Source organism: Callorhinus ursinus, unplaced genomic scaffold (assembly GCF_003265705.2).
Source record: "Callorhinus ursinus isolate GAN/ISIS: 27379988/994484 unplaced genomic scaffold, GSC_fseal_2.0 scaffold8, whole genome shotgun sequence".
NCBI lineage: Eukaryota > Metazoa > Chordata > Mammalia > Carnivora > Otariidae > Callorhinus > Callorhinus ursinus.
Genome location: NW_027397070.1, coordinates 39,670,155 through 39,686,151, shown reverse-complemented (window position 1 = coordinate 39,686,151; position 15,997 = coordinate 39,670,155). Strand labels below are relative to the sequence as shown.

Sequence of the window (15,997 nt, the reverse complement as noted above, 5' to 3'; positions counted from 1 at the left end):
CGCCTGGGTGGCTCAGTTGGTTAAGCGACTGCCTTCAGCTCAGGTCATGATCCTGGAGTCCCTGGATCGAGTCCCGCATCAGGCTCCCTGCTCGACAGGGAGTCTGCTTCTCCCTCTGACCCTCCCTCGTCATGTGCTCTCTCTCTCATTCTCTCTCTCTCAAATAAATAAATAAAATCTTTAAAAAAAACATGTTATTAAGAAATAATACTGGGCATATTTTTTAACCTGCTATAAACAGTCTATAAGAGAATGAACAAAGTAATTGGATAATATGTTAATGATTACTAATATTATAGAAAGTAATTGCCTAACTTTGGCTCCAAAGAGATACTGGTATTCAGTGAACAGAAAGGCACATAGACTCAGGAGACATAAACAAAGGGAAAAAAAAAGAGGAAAATAATAGGACTGAGAACAAAAAGTCTCACATTTGTTTAATATTCAAAATCTTTTCTGATGATGCTTCATACTGCAATGAAGCAGAAGTCATGAGAAAATACAGAATTGATTATTTGTTTCATTGACTATGAATGCCGTCTATCTCAACATGGGTGTGTTGACTGAACTGATAAAATTAGTTAAGGTGAGGAATCATAAAAAAAGTAAATTACACAATTTATTTTACCTTAAAACATATAAATGAATATCTATTCACCAATCTTTTGATATGCAACTAAGGCTTTTCTCTGAGTATGGGTCTTCTGACTGGAGCTAGCATCAGGTTTCTTTCATAACATACCACTACATAGTTACCCATAATTTCTTATGAAACAATCATTAGAAAAGATTTTACCCCATATATATATAATCTAGTCATACCTAATTTAAAAATAATTTTTAGTGACTCAACTTTATAATCTTTTTTAGTCTCAATATAAATGAATTTTTCACTCTTATTTCAAGAATTTTTAACATTTAATTCAGTAATTATAATAAAAAGTTCTATTGGCATAAACTGGCTTCGAATATATACAACTGATTCTTGGAAGCATAAATGTCAACTGCTGGGAAAGAAGTATGCTAGAGAGTAGCCTAGCACTTTGGGGCAAAGGTTTAGTATACAGTTGATCCTTGAACAACATAGGTTTAAATTATGTGGGTCCACTTAAATGAGGGTTTTTTTAATAGTACAATACTGTAAATGTATTTTTTCTTCCTTATTTCTTTTTCTTCCTATTTGTATGTTTTATTCCCACAAGACAGCCAGGGGTGACGAGGGCAGGAAGCCACCAGCCAGAGTAAGGGACCTTCCTCTGGCAGGAAGTACAAGCTGGTTTCCAGGCAAATCCTCACGGTTGCCAGGTGGAAGACTCCAGGGGATGGTGTTGGTGGGCTTGGGTGGGGGATGCACACTTGTGGAGCTAGAGGTAGCAGGGAAGGTTCTCCTCTACTACCAGGGCTCTTCCATGAGACCACACTGCTTAACCATAGAGCTGTTCTTATCAATGAAGAACTTGGTGAAGTTCCACTTGGTGGTATTTTCTAAGATTCTTCTCCCCTTGGGCTGGACTTGAATCCACTTCCACAGCAGGTGGTCGTTGTCTCCATTCTCACAGACGTTGCACATATAAAGTTTGATGTTATATCCAGCAGCAAATTCATAGTCTCTGCAGTAATCCCTGGGTTTTGCTCCCTGAACTACTTGCAAGGGAAAGCTAGAATCTGTAAATATCAGTTAGAATATAGGGCATGCCGGTCAACCAACTAAGTATATTTTACATCTGTTTACCTCATTGTGAGGCCACATTAGTGATAATGCACACGAAGCCCCAGTGCTTGTCCAGGTTAATTATGCTGCCCTTGATGTCCCTGGCTGACAACTCATGCATGGAATGAGCATAGTGCCAGACTTCCCAGGATGTGCACACAATACCAGCCAGGTTGGTGATGGGTAGGGCCCCACATAGCAGCACAGTCTTCCTTTCTTATGATTCTCTTAATAACATTTCTTGTAGCTTACTTTGTTGTAATACAGTATATAATACATATAACATACAAAATAAGTATTGATCAACTATTTATGTTATCATTAAGGCTTCCGGTCAACAGTAGGCTATTAGTAAATTTGGGGGGAGTCAAAAGTTATATGCAGTTTTTTGACTAGGTCGATGCTCCTAACTCTTATGTTTTTCAAGTATGTTTTCCATACTACATTATGGACATATGTCAGTGTGTTTTACAGAGGCAATTGAGAAGATAGGTTATGCTAGTGAACTGGTTAAGGGTAAGTCATTTAAATGTGAATGACTATCTTGTATTTTTTAAATTTTGGCATTTATCTTATTTCATCCATTTTATTATCATGTCTTTCTACCTTTCCACATAAAAGTTTTTAAGATCAGGAATGATTTTTTTCCTTACTCCAAAGCCTAGAAATACACCTGGCTACAGGAGGAGCTTTATGTATGCTTATTGCAACAATGAAAGAAGTGAGATCTCTCAATAACTCATCAAATTGTCTAAATGTCTCATAAATTTTCCTTTACAAAAAGGCAATAAGAATATCCACATCTTGTTATATGAAACAGAAGTGTCCTGATATACAGAAATTCCTTAAGTCAGAAATATTGGGAACTACATTCTGAGTAGATACAATAAAGTATAGTGAAGAAATGATATTGAGGAAAATGGCCCTTAGAAGAGTGGTAACTATGGCAGGGCATGACAAGTGTTCTTAGCCAAAGTCACCAAATTCCAAACTCATCATTTCACTTAAGTTTTACCATATTAGAATTTAAAAAGTCATCAGTAATACATTTGACAGGTCTAAAATAATCTTCAAAAAATCTATAGCTAATGATAGTTTACTTTGAGTTTGATATCTGGTTTATCAATTCTATATCTAAAATACTGATTTAGGAAAAAAGATGATAACTAATGTGGCCTCCTAGGGACTGGATACAAAACTACGTAGGGAAAAAAAGTGTAATGTATAAGGTACTTATATCCTGACAGAAGATGATTTTAAAGGATTAGGAACTTCTGTTTTCCAGGCTAGCAGTTAAGGTGCTTGGAAGTTGTTTATTTAATGTTAAAATTGTAGTTCACTATCTAAGTAAATAATGTGGCATTTAAAGTCTTGACAGAAAAAGAAAATTGATGACTTCATTTACAAAAATATGAAATATCTCCCCCTTAACCTGCTGGTCTGATTACTTATGTAATTTCTATAATTACTTTAAACGCATTTTAACAAACCCTTTAGAAATTTCATATATAAATGCATTAATGTACACTTATTACTAATACAGTCCCAAATTTCTGAAAGTTCTATCTTAAAGAATAAATGAAAAAGTATTAAAAGAAAATAAATATGGGTTCCCTCTGCACATCTGAACATAGTATTTTTTATAATGTACTATAAATGCCTGTCTCAAATATGTTACCCCTTTCTAGAGAAGAAGCTCTTCCTTATTTTATTTATTATCATATCTCCGGTCCCAGGTCAAGAGTGAGTATCCATTAAATTTTCATAGAATGAATAAATTAATGAATTAATATTTCATTTGGGATCAATTTCTTCTTATGATATTCTAATTATACCTCCCACAAACTTTATCTCACACCAAAGGTACAAATAACAATGACAAAATAAAAAAACAACTTGATGTTTAAATGTGCATTTTCCACACTTTAGAAGTTATTTACTGATGGTTGAGCAATTATATCCTCAATACTGTTTAAAAATTCAATTAGTGATTCTAGTTCCAGCAGGATGAAATAAAGACCAGCTTCAGAGAGTGGCTTCATGATGTCAGTGTAGGAAAATCCTGAATTTACTTCCTTCCACTAGACACATCAAATACATAGTTACATATGAATCAATTCCCTCTCAAAATGTCCTGAAAACTAGCTGAAGGGCTCCTCTACAATCTAGGATAAAGGGCCACATTGAGACCACTAGGAGAGGCAGAGATGTGGTCTTGGCCCCCTCACACTTCCCTACTTACAAGCACTGACCCACAACTGGGAGAGATCTCAACAGTATAGAATTCTGCCCTCATAAAAGAAAGATTTGTACCCCACTTTAGGAACTCCAATCCTCAAGATCTACTCCTGAGAGATGAGCCCCAAAACATCTGCCTCTGAAAACCAACAGGGCTTATACCCAGAAGACCTGGAAGACTATGGAGAATGGAAAGTCCACTCTTGAAGGGCTTATGCACAGACTCACCCTTGGACCCAACACAAAAGCAGCAGTTTGAAAAGCACCTAGATAATATGCAAAGGAGATTCATGAATAAATCTTCAAACATCTGCCGAAGATGCAGGAGTCTAGTAGGACTTTCCCTGGGGAAGAAGGCATTGACAAGTGCCATTTTTGGATGCTTATTCCACCTTACTAGCACTGAGGCTGGTGGGTGCCATTTTTGTGCTTATTCTACCTTGCTAGTACAGACAGCCTTGCCGCACATCCATGTTCCCCTGCAGCCCCAGTGAAGCTGGAAGGAGTGTGCAGTCCACATAGGGGATGCCTCTTGGACACACTTGGCTATAGTGGTCAAGGGAGCTTGTACTGCTGGGCACCACAGAAATGAAATAACTGGAGAGACAGTTCTTAGTAGGCTACCAATCCCAAGGCATGGCATAGCTAGCAGACAGAAACTCATCCTCAGTCTTCCTGTGAAAAAGGACTAATTATTCTAGAACTTCAGCCTGAGGGGTAGGCTTCAGGTTTACCACACATCTAGAGGCTATGGAGGAGCTCTCAAGGGAACACAGGCTGGGGGATGTCAAAATTTGCACTCTCACATGGCATCATTGTGCTTACCCCATCTCCTAAAAAGAAGCTACACACTTATCCTGAGCCCTATTTTTTGTGACTGTCACCAAGAGGACAACTCCAAATCACCTTGTCTAGAGACCAGTAGGGGTTATGACGGCAGTCTCACATGACCGCATATATTTCCTTCTTTAAAAGCTGCTGCCTTCAAATCAGCCTGAAACTGGTGCTGACTGAGATCCTTCCCTTTCAAACACTGACAGAACTTGGCACAATCTCAACAAATGGGACCTATCTAGAATAAATCAGGAGGCTTACGCAATCACAAAGGTTCGAGACACAACCAAGAACTAGGGCAAGGTTGAACTATAAAGTTCATCACCTATACAAGGAGACTCCTTCAAAACTGAGAGAAGCAGCTATTTCTCTAATACATAGAAATAAATAAAAAAGAAAATCAAAATGAGGAAACAGAGGAATATGTTCCAACTGAAAGAACAAGATAACCACCCCCTGCAAAAAAATCTTAACGGATCAGAGATAAGTAATTTACATAATAAAGTATTCAAAACAATAGTCATAAAGATCTTCAGTAAGCTTGGGAGAAAAATGAATGAACACAGTGAAAACATCAACAAAGGGACAGGAAACATAGGAGAATACCAAACAGAAGTAACAGAAAAATATAAAATAACTGAACTGAAAAATAACTACAGAGGTTCAAAAATAGATTGAAGAAAGGCACAAAAAACTTATCTGAAAAAATAATTGTTGAAAAGTTCCCTAACCTGACAAAGGAATGAGACAACTAGATCCAGGAAGAACAGAGAGTTCCAAAAAAAATGAACTGAAAGAGATCCACACCAAGACACACAATTAAAATGTCAAAAACTAAAGATAAAGTCCACTCTCACCACCGCTATTTAACATAATAGTGGAAGTCCTAGCCACAGCAGACAACAAAAAGAAATAAAATGCATCCAAATTGGCAAGGAAGAAGTCAAACTTTCACTACTTGCAGATGACATAATAGTATATATAGAAAACCCAAAAGAATCAACCAAAAAAAAACTGTTAGAACTAATAAATGAATTCAGTAGAGTCACAAGATACAAAATCAACATACAGAAATTAGTTGCATTTCTATACACCAATAATGCAGCAGCAGAAAGAGAAATGAAGGAATCAATTCCATTTACAACTGCACCAAAAACAATAATATACCTAGGAATAGATCTAACCAAAGAGGTGAAAGACCTATACTTTGAAATATATAAAACACTGATGAAAGAAACTGAGGAAGACACAAAGAAATGGAAAAACATTCCATGCTCATGGATTGGAAGAACAAATATTGTTAAAATGTTTATACTACCCAAAGCAATCTATACATTCAATGCAATCCCTATCAAAATAACACTAGCATTTTTCAGAGCTGGAGCAAACAATTCCAAAATCTGTGTGTAACCAGAAAAGACCCCCGAATAGACAAAGGAATGTTGAAAAAGAAAACCAGGCAGCAACTTCCTGAACCTCAGCTGCAGCAACTTCTTGCTAGACATGTCTCCACAGGCAAGGGAAACAAAAGCAAAAATGAACTATTGGAACTTCATCAGGATAAAAAACTTTTGCACAGCAAAGGAAACAGTCAACACAACTAAAGGCAACCCTTGGAATGGCAGAAGATATCTGCAAATGATATCAGATAAAGGGCTAAAACCCAAAATCTATAAAGAACTTATCAAACTCAACACCCAAAAACCAAAAAATCCAGTCAAGAAATGAGCAGAAGACCTTAACAGACATTTGATCTAAGGCTTTTGGACATGTACCATAGGGATGAAGCTCCTTTACCTAACAAGATTTTATACAAGTGTCAAATATGTCTTGGTATCAAGATCCTCCTAAGGAAGTCTTTTTAAAAAATTGTTCATTGCTATATTAAATCTCCAACCAGAAACTTCAACTAAAACACGGCTCAAATATGTGACTGCTTTTCTAGATGGGACGAATCTACAGTCTGATCTAGAGGGCCAGAGTTTTTGTGGATTTGTCTATAATAGCATCTTAAAATGTTCTGTCAACTACAATTCCTAATCTTTTAGCCTTCTGAAATTTTAGTCCATTAATCAATATATAAGAATTGACCATATGTCTAGCATTAATCCATATTTCCTGTATAAGAAAATTTATGAACATTTTTTCAACGTGTAAAAAAATTACAAAGTGTATTAGATAATTGCTTACTCTAAGCACTAGATTTACAAGTAGACAGTTGCATACATAGTGTGATTAATGGCTACTATGAAGATTTCAGAAGCGTGCATATGCACGTGCGCACACGCACGCACGCACACACCTCCCCACCAAAAACTGTATGACTTCATTTCTTGTTTGATCTGTATATAGTACCGGAAGAATATGTTTCATACCACCAGTCACTTAAATCTTTAGTAAATTGGCTGATTAGATACTCTTTTCCTGAGAAAAGATTTAATAAGAGACACAGGGAGAGATCATGAAAGCAGTGAGGATAGGAGGGAATAGATATGGAAAAGGAAGTAGAAATAATAAAATTAAACATTGTGTAATACAGTAACTCAGAGTAGGCCTTCATTAGATTCTTACTTTACTGGAAGCAATTTTATAATCAAGTTACATACTACAGAACAGATATAGCTGGATCCAATATCATCAACCTATTATAATTAAAATTTTAAGTTATGTTTTTATTGAGATGGCTGAAAGATGAACAAGGAGAAAGCTTACAACCTTTTAGGAGAAAGACGAAAAATAGTAGTGTAAATAACAGGCAGAATTCCAAGGGTAAGAATAAAATATAACTGTTTCATATATAGTAACAATATGGCTAAAGTTTATTCTTTACTAATAACAATTTATCTATTGGCCTGGCAAACATTAAATTCTAAAATTTTTCACTTTTGACAAGATAAGGCAATACAAGAAAAATACAAAAAGAAAAAGGAGTCAAGACTTTGTTAATTAAAGAGCTTTTATATAGAAGGGTGAGTAAGCTCTCCTGGATGCCCTAATAAAGGGAATTAGAACCAGCAACAAAACAAATTTGGGCTCAATATAAGAGACGTTACTGAACACATTAGAGTCATTTTTTTTCAAAAGAGAAAAAGAAAAGCAATGAATTTTTTCTAAGTATTTGATTAGGGAATAGAACACTGCCATTGTTTAAATTGATAGTGGGCTTGCTAGGACTCTGAAGGGAAATAGAGATTAAAAATCAAGAGAAGTATAAACTGGAACAATAAAAAAAAAATTAAAAAAAAAAAAAACCTTCTCTACATAGGAGGAACTTGTCCATGACCACACAGATCAAGAGAGGAAAGTTCTCCAGGTGTGTGTTCATAAGAAGCAAACAACTGAAGCAATGCATGGTCTCTCTATCAGTCAGAATACCTACGTGTAAACAAAAACTAATTCCAGCTTTATTAAGCAAAAAAGGGAGTAAACTGAAGAAATAGTAGGTTAGAAAAACAAATAAAGGCCAGAAAATCAAGCTTAGAAAATACATGGAAACAAAATCAACTCCAAATGGAGCAGGAAAAATAACCATGTTTTAGGGGAACAGCATGGCTTGGCTGCTATCATATATACCTCCATCCTTAGTCCATGGCTGTTGGATCTTGTTACCATTGCTTCCAAAAATGAATCGGAACACTAAAAAAACACACATACACACATAATAAATTTCTGCAGTAAGTATTATACAGACTCAAGGGCATATTCAATCCTGTCCAAAAGAGATAGAATCCACAATGCAATGGCCTTCAAAACAAACTGCACAAATTTGTCTAGTGTTTCTGCTAATTCTCATTCACGGTACTTCATTTCCTTGTGCCTTTTCTTATTCATTGGAAAATAATTTGTGGTATCTAGTATATTCATCAAAGAATTTATATTATTTCTGTCAGGTGCTCAGAGGCACTTTTAGTCATGGTCTACTTTTTAAAAATACACATTTATAAAAATACACATTTAAGATTTTTTGTACAAGTGATATTTGAATTCAGATTATAAATTTATTCTAAAATCAGCGAATAGCTACTTCTCAGGGAATTTTCTTCAACCCCTGCTTTGTCCAGCCTAACACTTCTTTCTTCCCAGTTTCTAGTCCTCTGCGAATGGGAATGAGTGAGTGTTTTTGTGAGCAATGGGGGGAGGGAGTACAAGGGTGACTAAGCTCTCTCTAAATGTTTAACAGTTTAATAAAATGCCATCCAAAAAGAAAATATAAAATAAGTACTGAATAAAACATGTACTCATAAAAATGGCTAATTGAAGACATTAATTAATTTCCTGGAGTTATAAAGATGATACTAAAATGATTTCATTAGGAGGGGTGCCTGGGTGACTCAGTTGGTTAAGCATCTGCCTTCGGCTCAGGTCATGATCTCAGAGTCCTGGCATGGAGCCCCGCATCGATCCCCTGCTGAGCAAGGAGGGTGCTTCTCCCTCTCCCTCTGCCTACCATTCCCCCTGCTTGTGCTCTCTCTCTCTCTGTCAAATAAATAAAATCTTTTTAAAAATTTTTTTAAAAATTAAAAATTAAAAAAAATGATTTCATTAGGAGAAGGTAGGTAGCAAACTTTCCTCAACATTTCTAACAGAAGATTCTTATTTAATCAAGGTAATGATTTTAAACATAAATCTACCCAACAGAACTCTAAACTTAAGGAGTCAAATATATTTATTGTGGGAATAAATACATCAAGTACAGTTTTTATTTGTTTCTTTTGTTAGACTAATAATTATTTTTAATAAAATAGTTTCATCCAGATATAGAGGGTCCTTTCTATAAGAGGGTTTAAAACTTTGTTGTTTTTTTCTTTTTTATTAATGAGGATAATGGCATGTTTTGCAAGTAAGCTTCCTATATTAACCTATTTCTACTCAAAGACAGACATGCTGTACAAAAATCAAGAGTCAACAATGTAAAAGTTTTCAAGTATTTCCATTTTTCAGATTTTAGTATAAAATACTTATGGGTATTTAGCAGAGCAGATGGCTCAAAAAGCAAAATATTTGTAGCTTAGCACTTTAAATAGAAACCATACCCTTTATAATAGACCAACTATAAAAGAATGACTTCTGTGACAACAGACTGTTCTTATGTAACTATTTTGGGGTAGGAAGAAAATCTGTTTTATTTTAACTATTTAAAATAAAACAGAAAGTTTCAAATTAACAGTGCTTTAATTTCTAACTTGTATTTTATCTTACTATTTTGGTATAAAATTCAAGAATGAATATAAAATAGCTAACAACTGGTTTCCTATCACCACTACCATGTCAGTATACCTTTTCAGACAAATTTCACCATTTTAAATGTTCCTTGGAAAATCAGGAGTTACATGGCTATGGCCAGGGCAAAGAGTTCTAATTCCATCTCTGCATAAAGTAACAGCAAATCCATATAAAAGAGTTCTAAAGTTTGTAACCTGTTTCTGACTCCCAGGAGTACAGATTCCAGAAAATCTAATGAGTTGTGTTTTTGTACAATGACAGATCAAGATATTTAGTTAATGCCCCTCCAAGTATAGAATGTCTAATTATATTGAATAAAATACATGCTTTTAAAAACTTATTTAAACATATGGCTGGGATAGTTGGAAACTAAAGAATTAATAAAAGAATACAAGAAAAAAGGAGGCAGAAATCCAGAGAGTTAAAGAGTTCTGGGGCTAGTATCTGCTGAACCCTGATGGCCTACAGTTTAGGCATTAAGAGTCCCATTTATTTTTTTTAAGATTTTATTTATCTACTTGAGAGAGAGAAACAGAGAGCAAGAGAGCACAAGCAGGGAGAGCAGCAGAGGAAGAGGGAGAAGCAGGGTCTCCACTGAGCGGGGAGACCGACATGGGGCTGGATCCCAGAACCCTGGGATCATGACCTGAGCAGAAGGCAGATGCTTAACTGACTGAGCCACCCAGGCACCCAAAGAGTCCCATTTTTAAGGGCCCAGAATTTAGAGTTCAATATGGATGTAAAGTCATATTATATAAAATCCACATACAGGGCGCCTGGGTGGCTCAGTTGGTTAAGCGACTGCCTTTGGCTCAGGTCATGATCCTGGAGTCCCGGGATTGAGTCCTGCATCGGGCTCCCTGCTCAGCAAGGAGTCTGCTTCTCCCTCTGACCCTCCCCCCTCTCATGCTTTCTCTATCATTCTCTCTCAAATAAATAAATAAAATCTTTAAAAAATAATAAAAAATAAAATAAAATCCACATACAAGAATCCCCAAATCATAAACTATAAAAAATAAACAAAAACCCAAACAGGGAGGTGACAGAAATGCATGCCGGAGATCAGGGTAAAATAGAAAGATATAAAAAGAGGAAAAAAGACTCCCCTGAGAATTAATAACCACAAACCAACACTTAAGCAGGTTTATAGCCTAAATTCATACCACTCAAAAATTTGGTGGTTTCAGATTGATACTACCTCCACATGCATTGGCAAATCACCTTTCTTGCAAAAGAATGAATTCCACATATTCAAAAGTCACCAAAACAAACAAAAAAACTACAAGATGTAGAAAAATCAAACTACAGAATCTGACCTGAAAATACTGTAAGTATTAAAATTATTAGGTAATGAACATTAATATACTTAAGAGGCCTAGAGAAAGTACTAAATATAAGAAAGCTGTCTAGGCACCTAAAGGAGCAAGAAAAAGAACAGCAAATAAAGCCTAAGGCCAGCAGAAGAAGGGAAATAATAAAAATTAGAGCATAAATAAACAATATTGAAATTAAAAAAAACTGTAGAAAAGATCAACAAAACTGAGAGCTGGTTCTTTGAAAGAATTAATAAAATTGATAAACCCACAGCCAGACTAATCAAAATGAAAACAGGAAGGACCCAAATAAATAAAATCAAGAATGAAAGAGGAGAGATCACAACAAACACCACAGGAATACAATTACAAGAGAATATTATGAAAAATTATATCCCAATAAACTGGGCAATCGGGAAGAAATGGTCAAATTCCTAGAAACATGTAAACTACCAAAGCTGTAACACGAAGAAATAGAGAATTTGAACAGACCTATGGCTAACAAAGAAACTGAATCAGTAATCAAAAATCTCCCAACAAACAGAAGTCCAGGATCACATGGCTTCACAAGGGAATTCTACTAGACATTTAAAGAAGAGTTATTACCTAGTTGTCTCAAATTTTTCTAAAAAATGGAGGACAGGTCTTAAGAAATGACACAGAATGCAGCAAAAAGAGTCAAAAATGTAGAAATTTCAAAACAAATGTAAAGAGATATGGAGAACAGGTGAGATAATTCCAAATACTATAAAAGTTCCAGAAGAGATAATAACAAATAGTAAAAGGCCTTTTATGGGATCCTGAAATGTCTTAATGCTCTGAAAGCACAAAGGCAGGAACATATTCAAAATGAAAAATTCATAATGAAAAACTAACTCTGTAGTACTTGACTTCTATGGACTATTAAATTGTAGATGACCAAACTTAACTATGTGTACACTAATGCAATCTTCACCGACTGTCTACTATGGAAATAAGGTTACCAAATATACTGACAAATCTAATAATTCATCACATGATGCAAAAAAGCCAGCATGGGGGCGCTGGGTGGCTCAGTCATTAAGTGTCTGCCTTCGGCTCAGGTCATGATCCCAGGGTCCTGGGATTGAGCCCTGCATTGGGATCCCTGCTCGGTGGGAAGCCTGCTTCTCCCTCTCCCACTCCCCTGCTTGTGTTCCCTCTCTTGCTGTGTCTCTTTCTGTCAAATAAATTAATAAAATCTTAAAAAAAAAGGAGGCGTGTACAATAGGGACTATGAGTTAACATAAAAATTTAACTTTTAGTGTTTACTTCCAATCCCCAAATCTACAAGAAATCTTTGTTCCTTTGATCCTCCACCCATTTACCTTCCGTAAGTTGAAAATAATACCTTAAATATCACTTCAAGAAGCCTTCATTACAGGATTCCCATATATAGGAAAACCACTTGTCCTCTATAATGAAAACTGTGCAAGCTCTGGAACTGGATTTAAATGCTAGTTTCACCCATTGAGATTTGTAGCGTTGAGCAAAATACTTAGTTTCTTTGACCTTTGGTTCCATGCCTATTAAATGGGAATATTACTCAATTCAGGATTGCTGTTAAGTATTAAATGATATTAAAAATTAATGCCTATAACATAGTAAGCACCCAGAAATATTACTTCTCATTCTCTGTCCTTCCATAGTACTCTATACACCAGTTACAAACAGAAATATTATCTAGAGTGACTGCCAAGGACAAGATCTCCAGGCAAATGTCATAAAAAATGACTAAAATCACACGTGAAGCAATAAAAAAATACAATATTAGCTACATGAGAGAGTCCCAGACTTTCTCATTTCAGGATGCCCTTAGTGTCTCAATAATTTTTCATGGCATTCTCAAGTCAAAAGAACTACAGTTCTGTTTATTAAATAGTCAGTTCTAAACAACATATATACATTTTTATGTCCTAACAACTTAGTAGCTATTTTTTAAAACCATAAAAATTAAAAGAAAAATAATATTTTATTTTCATTATTAAGTAACCACATTACTTATAATGGATGGGTATATCCATTGAGCCCTGCACATATTCTAAAACCTTGAAATCATTATTTTTTTTAGATTTTATTTTTTTATTTGAGAGAGAGAGAAAGAGAGCCCACATGCACAGACACTGGGGGAAAGGCAGAAGAAGAGGGACAAGCAGACTCCCGCTGAGCAGGAGGCTTGAGGCAGGCTCGAACCCAGGATACTGAGATCATGACCTGAGCCGAAGTCAGACACTTGAGCCACCCAGGTGCCCCAACCTTGGAATCATTATTTAGTGCATGTTAATCAATACTATTGAGTACAACTTAGCTAAAATGCATCTATTTCCATGGATCAAAAACTATTCCTGAAACTAGTTTATAAAAAAAAACTACTTATGACTATTTTAATATTACTTTTCTTCTGTCATTTAAGCTTTGTGACCTTTCATATCTTCCAAACAAGCCTTGGCATACTAACTTTTTTGTCTGCCCACACATCATCCTCCCCCAATATTTTCTTTTAAAAACAATACCAGAATTCTACTTCTGACTAAGATAAAATAACAAAGACTGGATTTTCCCTACTGCCTAAAACAATTAAAAAAGTCAGGCAAAATATACAAAACTATGGTATTAAAACAATGAAACTCAGGCAGTGATGGATGGTGATCCCAGAGAGATGGGAAACAGATGAGCCTTCTGATTATCCCCATTTTAAATCCTTGAGAGAATTTCCAGGTTCCTGGAATAGGAGAAGAATTCAAGGTGGAGCCCAGCCGACTCTGCATTGAGACTGAGTGCAAGGGAACCACATTTAGGAACAAGCCCAAATCCTATGATAAATCCCTATTAAGTTCCTCTTACGACAGCACCCCAGTTCCTCTGGTATACATCCTTCCTTGCTTCAGCAATTAATATGCTTATCAATATTACATGAAGTTGGGGTTTTTATAATTTAACTTAACCAGGAGTGATATAGTACATGATATTCTTGGTGATTGCTATCTAGTGGGCTTTCATAAATTAATGTCCTAGCAAAAAATTTAAAAAGTTTTCACTGCTTTTACAATCTTGGTGAGAGATAAGACCAGAATTACAATGTATATTAAAAAAATTTCCTAAGAATCTCTTGTTCCATACCAAGAAAAAGGTAATTGTCACTTTTGTTTCTGAGAAACCATTAACTATTAATGCCCACAAAAGACATAAGCTTTATTTCCCATATATTCCATCTTCTTTACCATTGCTAAACTGATCTTAAATGCAAATTGAATCGTATTATACCCCTACTCAAATTCTCATCTGAGATTAACATACAATAAAATATACAAAGATTGTAGGTGTTGTTTGATAAGTATCAACAATTATACATACTTGTGAAACTGCACCCAAACAAAATATATGATATTCCCATCACCCCAGGAAGTTTCAGCATGACCCTTTTCAGTAAACTTCCTCTCCTCTAGATAATTATTTTCAGATTTCTATCACTATAAATTAGATTACATAATCGTTTTTTCACAACCTTTGCATTATATAATTTACTTAACTTGTTTTTTGGTTTTTAAGATGAGACTGCAACTTTCTACACATAAACCAGATATTTGTACATATTTTTTTCACAGATGGGTCAGTAAATTGTTTATAGTGGTTTGTGAGCAAGTTGGGATTTTTCTTAGCTATATATATTTCTGTTGTGTTCATTTAAAAAAATTTTTTTATTATTATGTTCAGTTAGCCAACATATAGTACATCATTAGTTTTTGATGTAGCGTTCAATGATTCATTAGTTGTGTATAATACCCAGTGCTCACAAGGATTTTTCTGATAATAACTACTAACTTTTATGGAATATCTGACCTCGTAAGAGGAAATATGCTATATAAATACAAACTAGAACATAAAATCATCTCATCAACCAGCACTTTGACTATTCATTCTCCAACCAATAATAATTAAGAGATTGCATAATATCTCTGGAAAAAGATTGCCCAGCAAGTGTCATTAGGTATAGAAAAATATAAAAACGGATTCATTACTGGATTGATTTGCTCATCACTATTAGTAAAAAATATACTAGTTCTTTATCAGAACTCAACTTTATAACACCACCATCTTTTTTTAAAAATTTTTTATTGTTATGTTAATCACCATATATTACATCATTTGTTTTTGATGTAGTGTTCCATGATTCATTGTTTGTTCATAACACCCAGTGCTCCATGCAGAATGTGCCCTCTTTAATACCCATCACCAGGCTAACCCATCCCCCTACCCTCCTCCCCTCTAGAACCCTCAGTTTGTTTCTCAAGAGTCCATCATCTCTCATGGTTCGTCTCCCCCTCTGACTTACTCCCCTTCATTCTTCCTCTCCTGCTATCTTCTTCTTTTTCTTTTTTCTTAAAATATGTTGCATTATTTGTTTCAGAAGTACAGATCTGTGATTCAACAGTCTTGTACAATTCACAGCACTCACCATAGCACATACCCTCCCCAATGTCTATCACCCAGCCACCCCATCCCTCCCACCCCCAACCACTCCAGTAACACTCAGTTTGTTCCTGAGATTAAGAATTCCTCATATCAGTGAGGTCATATGATACATGTCTTTCTCTGATTGACTTATTTCACTAAGCATAACACCCTCCAGTTCCATCCACGTCGTTGCAAATGGCAAGAT

At 35.4% G+C, this 15,997-nt stretch overlaps 1 protein-coding gene and 1 pseudogene across 11 annotated transcripts in view; both read right to left on the bottom strand.

Annotated features, from left to right (window-relative positions):
• Positions 1–15,997, bottom strand: part of GPHN (gephyrin) — a 633,555-nt gene that overhangs the window by 450,106 nt on the left and 167,452 nt on the right. The gene's annotated exons all lie outside the window — the stretch shown is intronic.
• On the bottom strand, positions 1,365–12,861 carry LOC112822660 (phospholipid hydroperoxide glutathione peroxidase-like; annotated as a pseudogene).